This window comes from Bacillus rossius, chromosome 18 (assembly GCF_032445375.1).
Source record: "Bacillus rossius redtenbacheri isolate Brsri chromosome 18, Brsri_v3, whole genome shotgun sequence".
NCBI classification, from domain to species: Eukaryota; Metazoa; Arthropoda; class Insecta; order Phasmatodea; family Bacillidae; genus Bacillus; species Bacillus rossius.
Window position 1 is genome coordinate 10428654 of NC_086345.1, and position 14075 is coordinate 10442728.

The 14075-nt window shown below is 37.0% G+C and overlaps 1 protein-coding gene across 11 annotated transcripts in view; it reads right to left on the reverse strand.

The window, feature by feature from the left end:
- LOC134541305 (gastrula zinc finger protein XlCGF57.1-like) overlaps window positions 1-14075 on the reverse strand; it is a 531604-nt gene that overhangs the window by 416551 nt on the left and 100978 nt on the right. For 2 of the 11 annotated variants that reach the window (XM_063384640.1, XM_063384657.1), the window contains exon 1: window positions 13756-13846. The exons of the other annotated variants lie outside the window; for them this stretch is intronic. The gene's annotated coding sequence lies outside the window, so the exon portion shown is untranslated. Of the gene's footprint in view, window positions 1-13755; window positions 13847-14075 lie in introns of those variants that run through there. 11 annotated transcript variants of the gene reach the window in all.

A 14075-nucleotide genomic window follows, 5' to 3' on the forward strand; every position in this document is an offset into this window, starting at 1 on the left:
CTCGTGCATTTTCATTGAAAACAGTGACAAAGTTAGACAGTGATTTTAAATGTGAAGAATTGACAGTGGGTAATTCAAGAATCATATTTATGTACATGGTGGCCAGCTTTCTGTTATTTTGATATTGAGATGTCAACAACTCCCATGCAATAGCGTAGTTTTCGCTAGTAATGGGTAGATTCTTTACAAGTTGAGCAGAATCACTTGTGAGGCATCCCACAAGGTATTGAAATTTTTCAACATCGGCTAATGCCTGATTATCGTGTATGGTAGCCTGATACAACTGTGAGAATGTAGGCCAATCCTCCCACTTTCCAGAGAACATAGGCAGATTGAGTTTTGGCAATTTCACATTCATGTGGGACACAACAGCAGTGGGGGCCACAAGGTCAACATGGTTAGCTAGGAATGCAATAGTCACCGAACGGGTATCTGACACTAGGTCAGAAAAATCATTATGGAATGCAAAAAACACATTTTCGTCATAGTCTGCAGGCATTTGTTCTTGTTGAAGAAACCGACCGTACAAAGTCTTTTCAATCTCACAAATTTGCTCAGTGAAAACTTGCATTTCATGGACCATAGCCATTGTAACATTCGGTGTGGTTGCAATAACTTTCACTCGGGACTGTATGTGCTTAATCTTAGATTCGTGCAGCTTAGCGCTGACCGAAAACATCGCGAACCTCATCGTGCTGGCGGCAGAGAACAAAACAGCAACAACAACAACAACAAAAAAAAAACAAAGAGAAGAACTTCACAATTCAAACGGTAACAAAGTAGGTTTCGGCAGAAGAGAGCGAACCACAAAGACAAGCACGAAAACACTGGACCTAACGAATGTATTGTAGCCTGCCCTCATGATTCAACACCAAAAATAAGACAAGAAACGACCTTACAAGTTCTCCATTTCTCCTTAGCCCACAATGTGGCGAGACATGACTTAAGATGCCAACGCAGGATGGTTTCACACACACGTATACGCACGAACACAAAACGAGACGAGGAACAAAAAAAAAAAAAATTAAGTGAGTACAAAACTCTGGCTACTAGGGGTGATAATCCGGCCCGGAGGACCAAAAACTATTATACAAATTCATGTTCCACGAGGCAAAACGTTCCGGAGGACCACGCACGCATAAACCGCCAATTGTCGGCCATCTTGATGCACTGAATCACACACTAGGTTTTTGTTTTTTGTTACGTCTGACCAGGATAGCCACACCACAGAAGTTAGAAAACGAAATTTCTTAACATACAATATCAAACAGTATCCTTTTGCTACCAGGCGTGCCTTGAATCTGTTTGTAGTTCCGCCAGGTTCCCTCTTCATTTTAAATACCCACTTACATCCGATGACCTTTTGGTTGTCAGGTTTGTTCACTAATTCCCATGCGTTGTTGTCCAGTAACGACTTGAGTTCATTATTCATAGCAGCAAGCCATTCTTTCCTGAATTCCCCATTCAAGGCTTCTTCTACATTCCTGGGTTCAGGTATATTTTCTTTCTTGCTCGACATTGCCTGATACATGAGGTGATCTGGAAAATGTTTCTTTTGCCTGTTATCGGACAGTATGTCTTGGTTCCATTTCTCCAGGTTTGATGAATTTTCTTGCACATTTTCTGTTTCTGCAAGGTTATCCCAGCCTAGGAAGTCACTATCTGCATCAGATGAGTCCCCTGTTTCAAGCTTATACTCATAAACTTCATCATTTTTCACGATAGGGACGCTGTTTTTAATTGTTTGCAGTGGGATGAATTCAGATGTGCTGGTTTCATCCTGATGGTCCATGGTCTTGTCTTTCCTTCCATAGTAACTTGAATGCTCTAGGAATTCAACATCTCTCGCTTTTATCACCCTTGATGGCTTCCCAGGGTCAAGAAGGCGGTATCCTTTTGAATATTCACAGTAGCCAATAAAAACCAGTTCTCTGCTTTTGGCATCCCACTTTGTTCGCTTCTCCTTGGGCACGTGCATATATGTTCTGCATCCAAACACACACAGGTGACTAAGGTCCACTTTCTTCCCTGTCCACAACTCTTCTGGTATGGAGATAATCACTGAAGCATGAGGTGATCGGTTTTTCAGATATACCGCTGCGTTGCAAGCTCCAGCCCAAAGTTCCTTGGGGCAGTTGGCATCCTGCATCATGCTACGAGCCTTTTCACAAATTGATCTGTTGGCACGTTCTGCCACCCCATTCTGCTCTGGCCAATATGGAACTGTGGTCTGATGTCTGATTCCATGTTCTTTCAGAAAATTAGTCAAATTGTTTGTATATTCTCGTCTATTGTCGGTTCTTAGTATCTTGATTTGGAGCCCAGTTTCCTTCTCAACTTGCAGCTTAAACTCCACAAATATATCCTTCACTTGGGATTTGTATTTTTAGGAAATATACAAATATTTTCCGAGAGAAATCGTCAACAAATATCAGCATGTATTTTGCTCCATTGTAGAAGTCCTCACTCATGGGGCCACACAGGTCACTATGAATTAACTCAAGTTTCTGAGAGCTTTTTCTAGCTAGGTTACTTCGGAATGGTTTTCTGCACTGTTTACCTTCAATACAAGGCATACATGGCTCAACTCCTCCCCCAGAGATCTTGATACCAGTTGCCAAACCATCTTTTAGTTCACGCATACCTTTTCAATTGAGGTGACTCAGTCTACGATGCCATATTTCATGTGTATCGGTTACAATTACCATTGCATTTTGGCATTCAGATTCATGTTTTTGGGCCATAGGGATACACTTATCTAGTCTGTATAGCCCTCCCACATTTGTAGAACTTAATTCGAAGTTCCCTTGGATCTTACAATTGTTATTGTGGTATATTTCACACCCCTTTTGCGAAAAAACTACAATCAGGTCCTTCTCTACCATCTTTGATACAGATGACAGATTTGTGGATAACTGCGGTACAAGCATTGCATCTTGGATTATTCGTTTTGTGTTATTTATACTAATTGCAATATCACCGGTGCTGAGAACATGAACCCTTTCGTTGTTAGTTACAGATATTTCCAGATTATCCTTTTGTTTAAAATTGCTTAACCATGTCTTCTTATTAGTCATGTGACCTGTTGCTCCAGAATCTATGTACCATGCATTCTCCACTGTACTCACCCCCAGCGCTGTAAACAGAAGAGGTACCTCTGACCTGAATGGTGGTGCAGTGCTGTTGTCATCCTTCACATAGTTGGCCTGATTTGGACAGTTCATTTTTATGTGGCCAAATATGTTGCACCCATAACAGTGAATTTTACTTCTTGCACCCTTTGTGGTAAATTTTTCTTTTTTCTTGGATACTAGGACTGCTTCTGCATTACCTCCGTGGCCACTGCTTCTTCTGAGGTCCTCTTGAAGCAGTTTCATGCGAACCAACTCTGAAGTAACCTCAATCCCTGAATTTTCTAAAGCCATTCTTAATGGTGTGAATTCCTCAGGGAGTCCCCGAAGCATCACTACAGCAACCAATTCATCGTCCAGACCCTTTCCTGTGTCTTGTAACTTCTGAGCTGTACCTATGATTGCAGTGATATAATCATGCATGCCACAGTGGTTTTCTAATCTCTGGTCCAATAGATGATTTATTAAGCCAATGCATCGCTCCAAACCTTTGTCTTCAAAAACTTTTGCTAGCTCATTCCATGCATCTTTGGGTTTTTCAGCATTTCTTACATATGGGTACAGGTGGGGATCCACATGTAAGCAGATCAAAGAAAGGGCCTCCATTTCTTTATCCTGGTCAGGTTTTTGTGTTGCCTCATATGCTTCCCCAGTTGCCTACACTTTTCACGCATTAACATTTTAATGCCAAATTTCCAGTCGTTATAGTCGTCTATGCCGATCAGATATGGTATCTCAACTGAATTTTCAGATGGTATGTAACATATGAGCCAACCAATGTTCTGGTTGTAGGTCAGTAATGGGACAGGAATATGAATTCGTTGTCAGCTGATGTCTTGTGTTATGTAATATTGTTGAATCAGCTGATGTCTACACAATGTAAGTTGCTAAGCACATTTGTTAGTATTGGGATACAGTATTTATTGTTATTATGTACTTTGAGCTAAAGTGCTCCTGAGTTGTTATACTCATATTACTAGGGTAGTATCCTAGAAGTGTATATGTGTTATTGTGTATGTTGTACTGTATGATCCCTTAATACTGTAGACGACGAATTGGTTTTTGTTTTGACTGAATACCAACTAGAATTTTAAGCTCATGTCATGTTGAGAATGTGTTGTTAGTAATCACATTACCTATTCAAGAATGTGAAATGTCCTGATCTGATATAGTTCTGTTAAGCTTAATGATAAAGTTGGAATCTTAACTAATATACATGCTGAAGCCTATAATGTCTCTGAATGTTGTATGAAAAGGAAATGGTTGTAATATGGTACCTGTTCCCAATAACAACAATATTAGTAAGGATATACTGTGATATAGGTATAATGCACAATATTATATAATGGATCTACTGTACTTACAGTTTTGTTTTTCAAGATTTTGATTGCCATAACTTAATTAGGTTAATCCTAAGTGTCTAAGGTGACTGAGTTATAATAATACCAATATGTGTAATATTTAGAGTCTGAGTTTTGCTACAGATCTCTGTTCATGCAAATATCTCACACAGTATTGTGAAAAACTTTATGATTGTCCATATACTGCAAACTTTATTTAAAGTTTAAAATACTATTTTAATCATTTGACATATGTGATAAGGAATATTTGAATTGTTAATTGAATGTGTTTCAGGTAATATATATTGTGTTGTTGTTTATGAATAGATTTGACATGTAAATAAGAGTTTATGATATAGTGAATAAACATTTGTAAGATTATTATGTATGTGTTAGTTGATTTATGTGACATAATGGTAATATGATGTTTGTAAATAATTTGTTTTAAACCAGATAAGTAATTGTGTGAATTTTAAATAATTGTATTTTTGTTTGTAGTGAAGGAAAGGTGTGTTAACATGTATGTTTTATTTGGGAGATGTTCTGTTATAATTTATAGTGTACATACAGAGAAATGTTATTTTATTATTGCCAAATGTTTAAAATGTTTATAATTTATTGAAATATTGTAGTACATGAATCATTTTAAGATATATTTGAAAAAAAAAACCACACACACAATGGGATTTTAAGTATGAAAAAAAAATACCATGATCACAACATTGTAACATTGTGAAAAGATGCTTGATGCACACATTAAAAAAAAAAAAAAATTAAAAAAATGATAAGATGCAATAATTGCACAACCAAAGTGAAGTGTAATTTATGTTATTGTTCTGTGTTATGTAAATAATAATTATGTTTAATGATCTATGTTTGTTTATAAAATGAATTAAGTTGTGTAAAAAATAAGTTATGAAATTTTGGAATTGATAATTTGTGTGAAATAGTTTGTCATGGTAATGTTATGTTATTGTTCTAGTGAGATTTTAATGAGGGTAATAATTATGATTTTATGTTTACCATTTCTAAAGTATAATAACAAAAACTTTACTCAAACAGCATTTTTTTTTTGTGGTTAGTCAGGTTAGGGAAGCAGGAACAGAAGAAGATTAGAAGAATAGAAGAATAGCAAGATGTATATTTATGTATGAGACATTTAGGAGTGACATATGATGAACAATGTATTTATTTACTTCAGAGGAGTTCTTCGTCATTGGCAGCATGGTTGCAGTGCAACTACATGGACTACAGGTGATCCTGATGGGGAGATGTAAGCACGAGTGTCTACCCCAATTTTCCCTGCTGGAGCGGCTGCACGGTTGAGTGATACATTGGGATTGGACACTATGGTATGTACACAGCTCCAGTTGTTAACTGCTGTATCTCATACAGGAGAAACACATTGTCACACATGAACACTATTCTACATACGTTCGTCGTCGTACATAACCTGAATGATATCGAGAACATAAATAAACATTGTGCAGGTTGTAGGGCAGTGTACTAGAACTTCCTACTGTTTAAGTTGTTTACACATTATGAGTGTATAAATAATCATCTTCCCATGCTTCGAGACAAATACTACCGAATCCACCAGTATAAACTATTTTATTTGCAACACAGTTCTCAAAGAAATTTTAAAACAGAGACACAGCAAGTGTTTACATGAACTTTGTTGTGAAGCTGACTGCGTGACCGAGGTCAAGTCACCAGATGCAGCGCGTGTTCAACGTCTGGAGCGGCGAGAGTGTGCGCGACGCAGGGGCGAATATTCCATGGAACCAAGGGAACCATTGGTTTCCTACTGCTGACAAATAAATAAAATAAATATATTACTACTTGTCTACTGTCGTAAATAATTCAACTCATATTTTTTGAACAGCTCGCCCTAACACACTTTGTGTAGGCGCGTTCGCTCGTTGAACCTCTTCAGCTGTCGCTTTATCTCTCTCACGCCTCTCTTTCTCTCTCTGCCTTCCCCGCTCCAACATCCCCCCCCCCGGGTCTACCATTGCTTTCTGCGCCTTCATTGGTGGCCGACTCCTCTCCGCCTTCGCCTTCGGGTGTTTCCGTGAGCACTCGGCTTCGGCTTCCGACCTGGGGAACCAAGCCAGAGGGCTGGTTCCGTCGCGTGCCGCGTGGCGTATTCTCTAGAGATATTGTGTGCTTCGCGTTGCGTAAAATAACTCGCCTGACAGCCTGAAAGCAGATTTACTACATTAAGAATACGTACTTTATAATACTTAATTAAGTCCCAAGTTTTTGATGAAGAGTTTCGTCAAATTCAAAAGTGGCCACATAGCTACAGCATTGTTGAACTCGCTCATTGCGGTAGGCTTGGCCAAGGGAACCAACAGTCTATTCTGCGGGCCCTGGCCATGGTATGGGATTTTAAGGGGAGTGCGGAGGGACGAAGCTGTCGCAGTAGGGGAGGGAGCGGCAGGAAACAGACGCGCTTGTGACTGCGTGGTAGAAAATTTTAAAGGTGTAAAAGTAACGAAAAAAAAGCGTATCCGTATGTATTCGTTACTATAGCAATTAGTACTCGTTACTATCGTATCGTTACGTTACTTGTTACTTCTGATAAGTTACCGCATAACATGCTATGTTTTGTTGCAGCAACAAATCGAGTTGTATTGCGTACGCGTACAGTATGATGTAGCGTAAATAATAATAAATAGAATATATATAATTAACAATATTTGATAATTAACAGCTTTTGTTAACCAAGAAACAATTAAATCTCATTAGATCGGCTTTATTATATTATCTCTTTTAAGATAAGAACAAAATAACGTGAAAATACGCGATACTAAAAAACAAAAACATACATATTTCTCATTTGTAAAAAATACTTTCTTACGTTGTTTTTGTTCCAATCTCAAACTTTGTCTACACATACAATACCTTTAATAAACAGTAAAAAAACTTGAACTACGAATTTCCAAATTACTTATAGGCCTACTTTACTTAATAAACAAACATCGTTCTTTGTAACGTAAATTCATCGAATATGCGCGCACATGCGTAAAACATACGAAAAATGCGAGTAACGAAATGCATTCGTGTGTAACGTTTCGTTACACGTTACTAGATGGCGCACCCGTTACTCAGTACCGAATACATACGGTTTTCTACAGCTCTAGAAAATTTACTTGTTTCATCTTTTGGTGCTAAAAGTTTCGAACAAAAACGAGTTTTAATTTTGCAAGGTAGACCCACGCCAGACATATCGTGTTTGGTAACAAATGCTAAATCAAGCTGTGTGCAGTGCAAAAGACACTTCAAATCTAATAAGCGAAATAGCCTAACAAAATGACCACACATGCTCATGCTTGAAAGTGAGAGTTAAGATTATTAAATTCTGTGTGACTTTATCATGTATTGACTACCAAAATCATAATTTCGTGAATTTTGATATAGGTATGCTGGTGATGTGTTTCCGAGCGTATCTTTCACTGTTTTACTGATTAAAATATCTTGCTTCGTGTAACGACGATTGCTAAAGTTTTAGTCATACCAGCTTTTTAATTTTATTATAATATAGGAAATGTTGACTTAACATTTTGAAGAGAAACTCTTAGGCCTAGCTTTCATCGACACTTAAAATTATTTTGCTGCGGAAGCCGCCTTATTAGTCGAGGCAACAAAAGAAAAATAGATGAAAAACATACTAATAGACCCATTGGTCGGTGGTGAACGGCAGGTGGGAGGGCTGTTTAAAGGTACAATTCATAGCTTTTGCTTAAGTATTTTCTAAACTATGGGTTTTAGCAAAAAAAAAAAAAACATTTTGATTCAAAATTAAAGCGCATAAAATTTCCTACAAAAGAGATACGTTAAACCGCTTAAATAGCACCAATTTGCACCTTAAAATCAAATTTTTCCAGGGGTGACAGTGAACATACTTGGTTCCCCCACTTTGAAATTCACCCTTCGCCACTGGCGCGACGCCATGTTTTTCGGCAAGCCATGTACTGTTCGAGTTGAAAACATACAACCACAAATACTTTTTGAAAATTATTTGGTGATTGGATGTGGAGCGGCTTTCTGTACGCGTAGCCACGTACAGAGTCTTGCCTCAAACCAATATTTAATTTCTATGATTATGTATGTTTCAGATTCTATTATTGTGTTACATCCATGGACAATTATTTATTACTCTTTGGACTATAAAGTTTATTTTTGTTCATGTTGGCTATATGTTAATTTAATTTTCTTTCGGTACACAATTTTACTAATAATTTTTTTGTTTTGATGTTAATGTGGAGGAAAGTATTTTCAGAATTTTTATATTTAAAATTAGTCAGATTGCTATATTTTGGTTAGGTTTTAACGTATTTTTCATCATATACTGATGTATCATTTAATGCATGTAATTTTCAGCCATATTGTAATAAGTTTGTTGATTTAGCTTAACAATCAAGGTTTTAATTTGTATAAAAATTAGAGAAGTGAAATTTGTATGGAGTTGAGGGAAGGATATAGAAGGAAAAAGTTTGGAAAAGCCATTGTTTAAGTATGGCTTGATCGTGTATTGAGTTCTACTAAACTGAGTTGTAACGTCAAGAAATGACCTTAATTCATCAAGATTGGCAATTGATAATAATCCTGTGAAGTTTGGCCACAAATTGAAATATTATTTGTAGGAATCAGGTTTGATTTGGCTGAGTTTTGGCCATTCTCAGTATTTGTAAGGCCTCAGGCTTGATTTTGTACAAGAAGAATTCAGGTAAGCCTGAACGATCTAATTATTTCCGATCAACAAAATGCAATATTCTTTGACACAGATTAAACTGATATGTTTGAACTATTCAAAAGTTAAACTTTGTCGACAAAACCCAGAGGTAGGGGTGAGAATCTCATGTGTGACCGAATGAAGCTAGTTTTGGGAAATATTAACTGTATTACATTATTTATCATCCAAACTGTCTTATTGGTACATTAAGATTGTTTTGTTACTATACATAACTGTTTGAGAAAGGTTTTTTTGTTTTCTTTTGTTCAACTTAAATTAGGCAATGTCATATGTATGAAAAGCTTTTATGGAAGTATGTATTATTATGGTTTTAATTATACGTGTTAGTTTGTTGGAAGTATTTTGTCATATGATAATTAAATTTAATATACTAGGTAACATCATGCCTATGTTGAACATTATTGGATGATTATCTATAAAATTGGTTGAAACACTACAATCATGCTATATCTCAGTTACTGGATAAATATAAATGTTTGTTCCATTTAAATATATATTTTTTTAATAATAATAGGAACATGGCGCCCATTTGTTATTAATTGTGACTCCAAATACCAATTATCACTATCAGATAGCATAAATCCCAGGTCACACCTTGAAGGTAATTTATGTATTGATTTACTTGAGGTGGTAGTAGTGAAGGAGCAACACAAAAGCAAAGTAATAAGAGTAATAAGAAGAAGTTATATTTACTGTAGTGGCTATTACCACGTGGCGCAGTTTCTACCTCAGCAGAAAGAAGTACGTACACAGAAGTGGCCACCACAACGTGGGGCTCGACACACCAAAGAGTCTACGACCAAGCGCTTATACATGAAGAAGCCCACAAAAATCTTTGATTAGCGACGAATCAAATAAAGATGACGTACAAACTGAAGGCTAACTCAACTGGATTTCAGGAGGACAATTCGGTGTGGCTGTACGACCCATAACGAAGGAACGGAAGGTGCCCTAAGCTTCAAGCAGCGCGGGAAGGCCTGTATGAAGTCCTGAAACAGCTAAATGATGTAGTCTAAGGCATCCAGAGAGAAAAAGGGGACAGATGAAAGTGGTACATTTGGACCGATTGAGGGAATATGCCGGAAGGGAGGTTTAAGGAGGGGCAGTGTTACGAATGCAGACAGGACCGCGACGGACGTCAGGTTCGGATCTGGCTGGCGGCCCTGAGCGAACACTGACATCCACTGACGTAAGGCATGCGCATTACAATGGCCCTAGCTATACACATTCTCCCTTTCTGCTCCCCTTGCACCATCCTGTTTAGTGGCCTGGGAATTCTGTGGGTTTTCCGAGGCTGCCGTGAGGACTGCGAACTATGGGATTTGACAGACATCGAATGACTTACGAATAAACATTTTTTAGTGCAACTGATTGGTGATCAGACAATTTTAAGTACAGTCACTTATTAGTAATGTAAATATAAGTAATTAATAAAACTGTAATAAAACTTAATTGGGCTATCCCTCATGAACCCAGTTCCCCCACATTACACTCGTAACAATATATTATACTATATCCTTTGAATTAAAAAAAAATTGATAGGAAAGTTGTAACGTTACTACCCTCTTTTATCGCATAATCGTCGCACTCGCGTAATCGTCGCACCTATATTTTAGGGCGTCAAAATTTTGATCAAAAATAATCTCTCGCGTAAACGTCGCATGATGTTTTATGGTTCCGCTATTAGATTCCGAGCGCTTTGAGTGGGTAATTTTCCGTATAAATGTATTTTAAAGTAGAAATCTAATATATATTCGGACATTTACTCTTACTTATTTAATTAACGGAAATATAAAGTTATCTGATGTGTAAATTTTCTTTTAAAGACTTTTTAAACGTTATAACCTTCATCTGGCCGTCTGCGTCGCCACGGTGTACTGTTTACGAAAATGTAGCCAGCGCTCGTTGCAATCATTAATGTTTGGTTATGTTGCTTCCCATATAGAGCGCGCACATGTAGCTGAGTATCGATAACTCGCTGAGTGCATGCAATGCACGCTCTGTTTGGTTATGTTGCTTCCCGTATATATACGCCCACACGTAGCCGAATATCGATATCTCGCCGAGTGCATACAACGCGCGCTCAAAGTCGAGTGCCAAAGTAACTACATCTGATGGCCCGCACTCTTTCGTGGTGCGTACTACGAAAGTTACGCGTTCATTCAGGCTCGCATTCGGATCAAAGATATAATTTTTCTATTTACAGTTACATGACTTCAAATTAATTTAAATTGTTGGCGTGCTCAATTATACTTCACTTTTTAAATAAACGTACTTTCCATGAATGGTTTTTGTTTTTCTGAATAACTTTATATAACAAAAAATGTTTTTACGCATAATCGTCGCACCCCTACTTTTCAAACCTGATTTTAGAATAAAATGTGCGACGATTATGCGAGAAAACACGGTAGTCCCTACCCTCTCCAGCTTTCAAAAGAATTTTTGAGGAATTTATATGATGTTTTGAAATTCAGATGAATAAACTGATTATATGACTTCAAAGTAGGGATGGGGCGACCGAATCCAATATCCGCCGAATCCGCCGAATCCTAGGGATTCGAAGCTTCGGCAGGTCTGATATAGGATTCGTCAAAGGATTCGGTTTTTTACTATTTACGGGAAAAAAAATACAGTAAAACTCGCTTACGAGAACCCGCATGGCAGGTTTTTCCGTATAAAGCGTTTAAATTGACCGAGGTCTCATCATTTACGCCATTAAATGTGTGATATAAAGTCCGTTAAAATTTTTTCTGAAACTTCCTGTCTCAAATAATGGCGCACGTAAATATGAAGAAAAGACAAATGAACAACAACATACGAAGAAATATGGATAATGTACCATAACTACAGTACAAACCAAATAGTTATTTTAAGATAATTACCATAAAAAGAACAAGATTCTTTGTAGAATACCATAATTACTACAGAAACATGATAGCAGGATAGCTACCATATTTGCACTATAGTTACCATAACAACCAAGATGTATATTTACCGTGATAGTAATGTATTATTTATTTATGACATATTAAATTAAAGAACATTGTTAAAAAAAAAAGGATGTTAAACTTTGATATGTACGGTTGGCACATGTTGCTAAGAAATAATGCGATCTGAGAGAATGCAGTAGTACTACGAAAAGTGAAAATGGTACTTGTGGATTTTTAGGTTATGGCAGTCCCTTTCGTTTTTCAGTAATATCGGCCGAAAATTAACAAGCGTACTGTATCGGAAGTCGGCAGAAATGCCGATTCAACTAAATATTGGCAAAATCGGCTTCTTCAGTACAGCTCTACATTTGATGACATGAGTAAACATATTTCAGACTTCAGGATATTGAAAAAGACTTTAATTTCCATGTAGGTTTATTGTGTGTATGTTTTTTTTGCAAGTGTAAATTGAATTAAGTAAAATGCTTTTATTTTTATTACTTTCAATTGATTAAACTTTAATGACCAGTTACAGATATTTGTGACACTAATTTTGAGGTTAAGCAATTTTACTAAAGCATTCCAGTCAAGCAGGTTGCCAGCGAGAGACGCTTCTCTTCTGCTGGAAACACTATCTCCAATCGTAGAGCTAATTTAACTCCTCAACGTGCAGAACAAATTATTGTTCTGCATGATAGATTAAAGAACAGAATTTAATACTCTGTGACAATCTCTCTCAGAATTATTGTGCTGAAAAGTGGAAATGTTGAAACAATGTGAATGTACTTTTAAAACAACATGATTTTTGGTGCTAAGTTTGTTGAAGCTCAGTAAGGACTCCAGAAAAATTGACAAGGATGAAATTTTTCCAAAGATATGTTACATTTACACAAACATATACTTGGTTATGTTTGTTGGATGATATCAGTTACTAATGAACCAATGGAAACAGGTAAGATTCAATGGAAACAGGTAAAATTCAATGGAAAAAAATGTTATTTTCTTCTAGCAGTGCAAAATGTAAACACACACTGTAAATAGTTACCCAAAATTAAAAAGCCCACATCAATTCAATACTTTATTCAAACATTATACTAAGTTTAAGATAAAAATAATTTCCCAAAAGTGTAACTGTACCACAAAAGCTCGAGCTCGGCTCGAAGTAAAATTCTTAGGCTCGCAGACTTCTAGTTATTTATAGAAAAAATTCTAACCGCTAATCTGTACTAAAACTGAAATTTCTCAAGAAAAATTTTTTGTCTTTATATACACTTATACCAGAAATGTACCAAACTACATGTGATAAAGTCAAGGGATTTTTAGTGCAAGCAGAATACATCTCACTTACATTAGATATGTGGACATCATCTATTAAAAGATTCGGGTTTGGGTTCGAGATTCGGCAATTCCAGTCTAGGATTTGAGTTAGGATTCGGATTCGAGGAAATCAGGATTCGCCCCATCCCTACATTCTATGTAGCTGCACTGTGTACTCAACACATTTACTCACCACTAAACCCACACAGACCTATGTATTAGCTACTGCTCAGAATAACCTGCATAACACTGTAGTTATAGAGTATTGCAAGTACCTGCAGCTATAGGGTGCTCTTCTATAGTTATCTCCTCCTTCACTTGTTGCTTGCACAGAGTGTAGTCCTGGCTGGCAGAGGAACTGCCGGGTTCTGGCTGCCAGCTGTCTTCACACTGCAACACAACCACCAGCCATGTCACCCCAGCACCTGACGACTTAGCACACCTGCCGATATTAGTAATATTAGTGGTACTATACATGAGTTGTACTCTACAATACTACTAGCACATGTGCCAATGTTAGTTACAAGACAACTAGTATACCTGTCAACGTGAGTCGTACACTAAAAGTCTAACTGAACATTTGCCAATATAAATT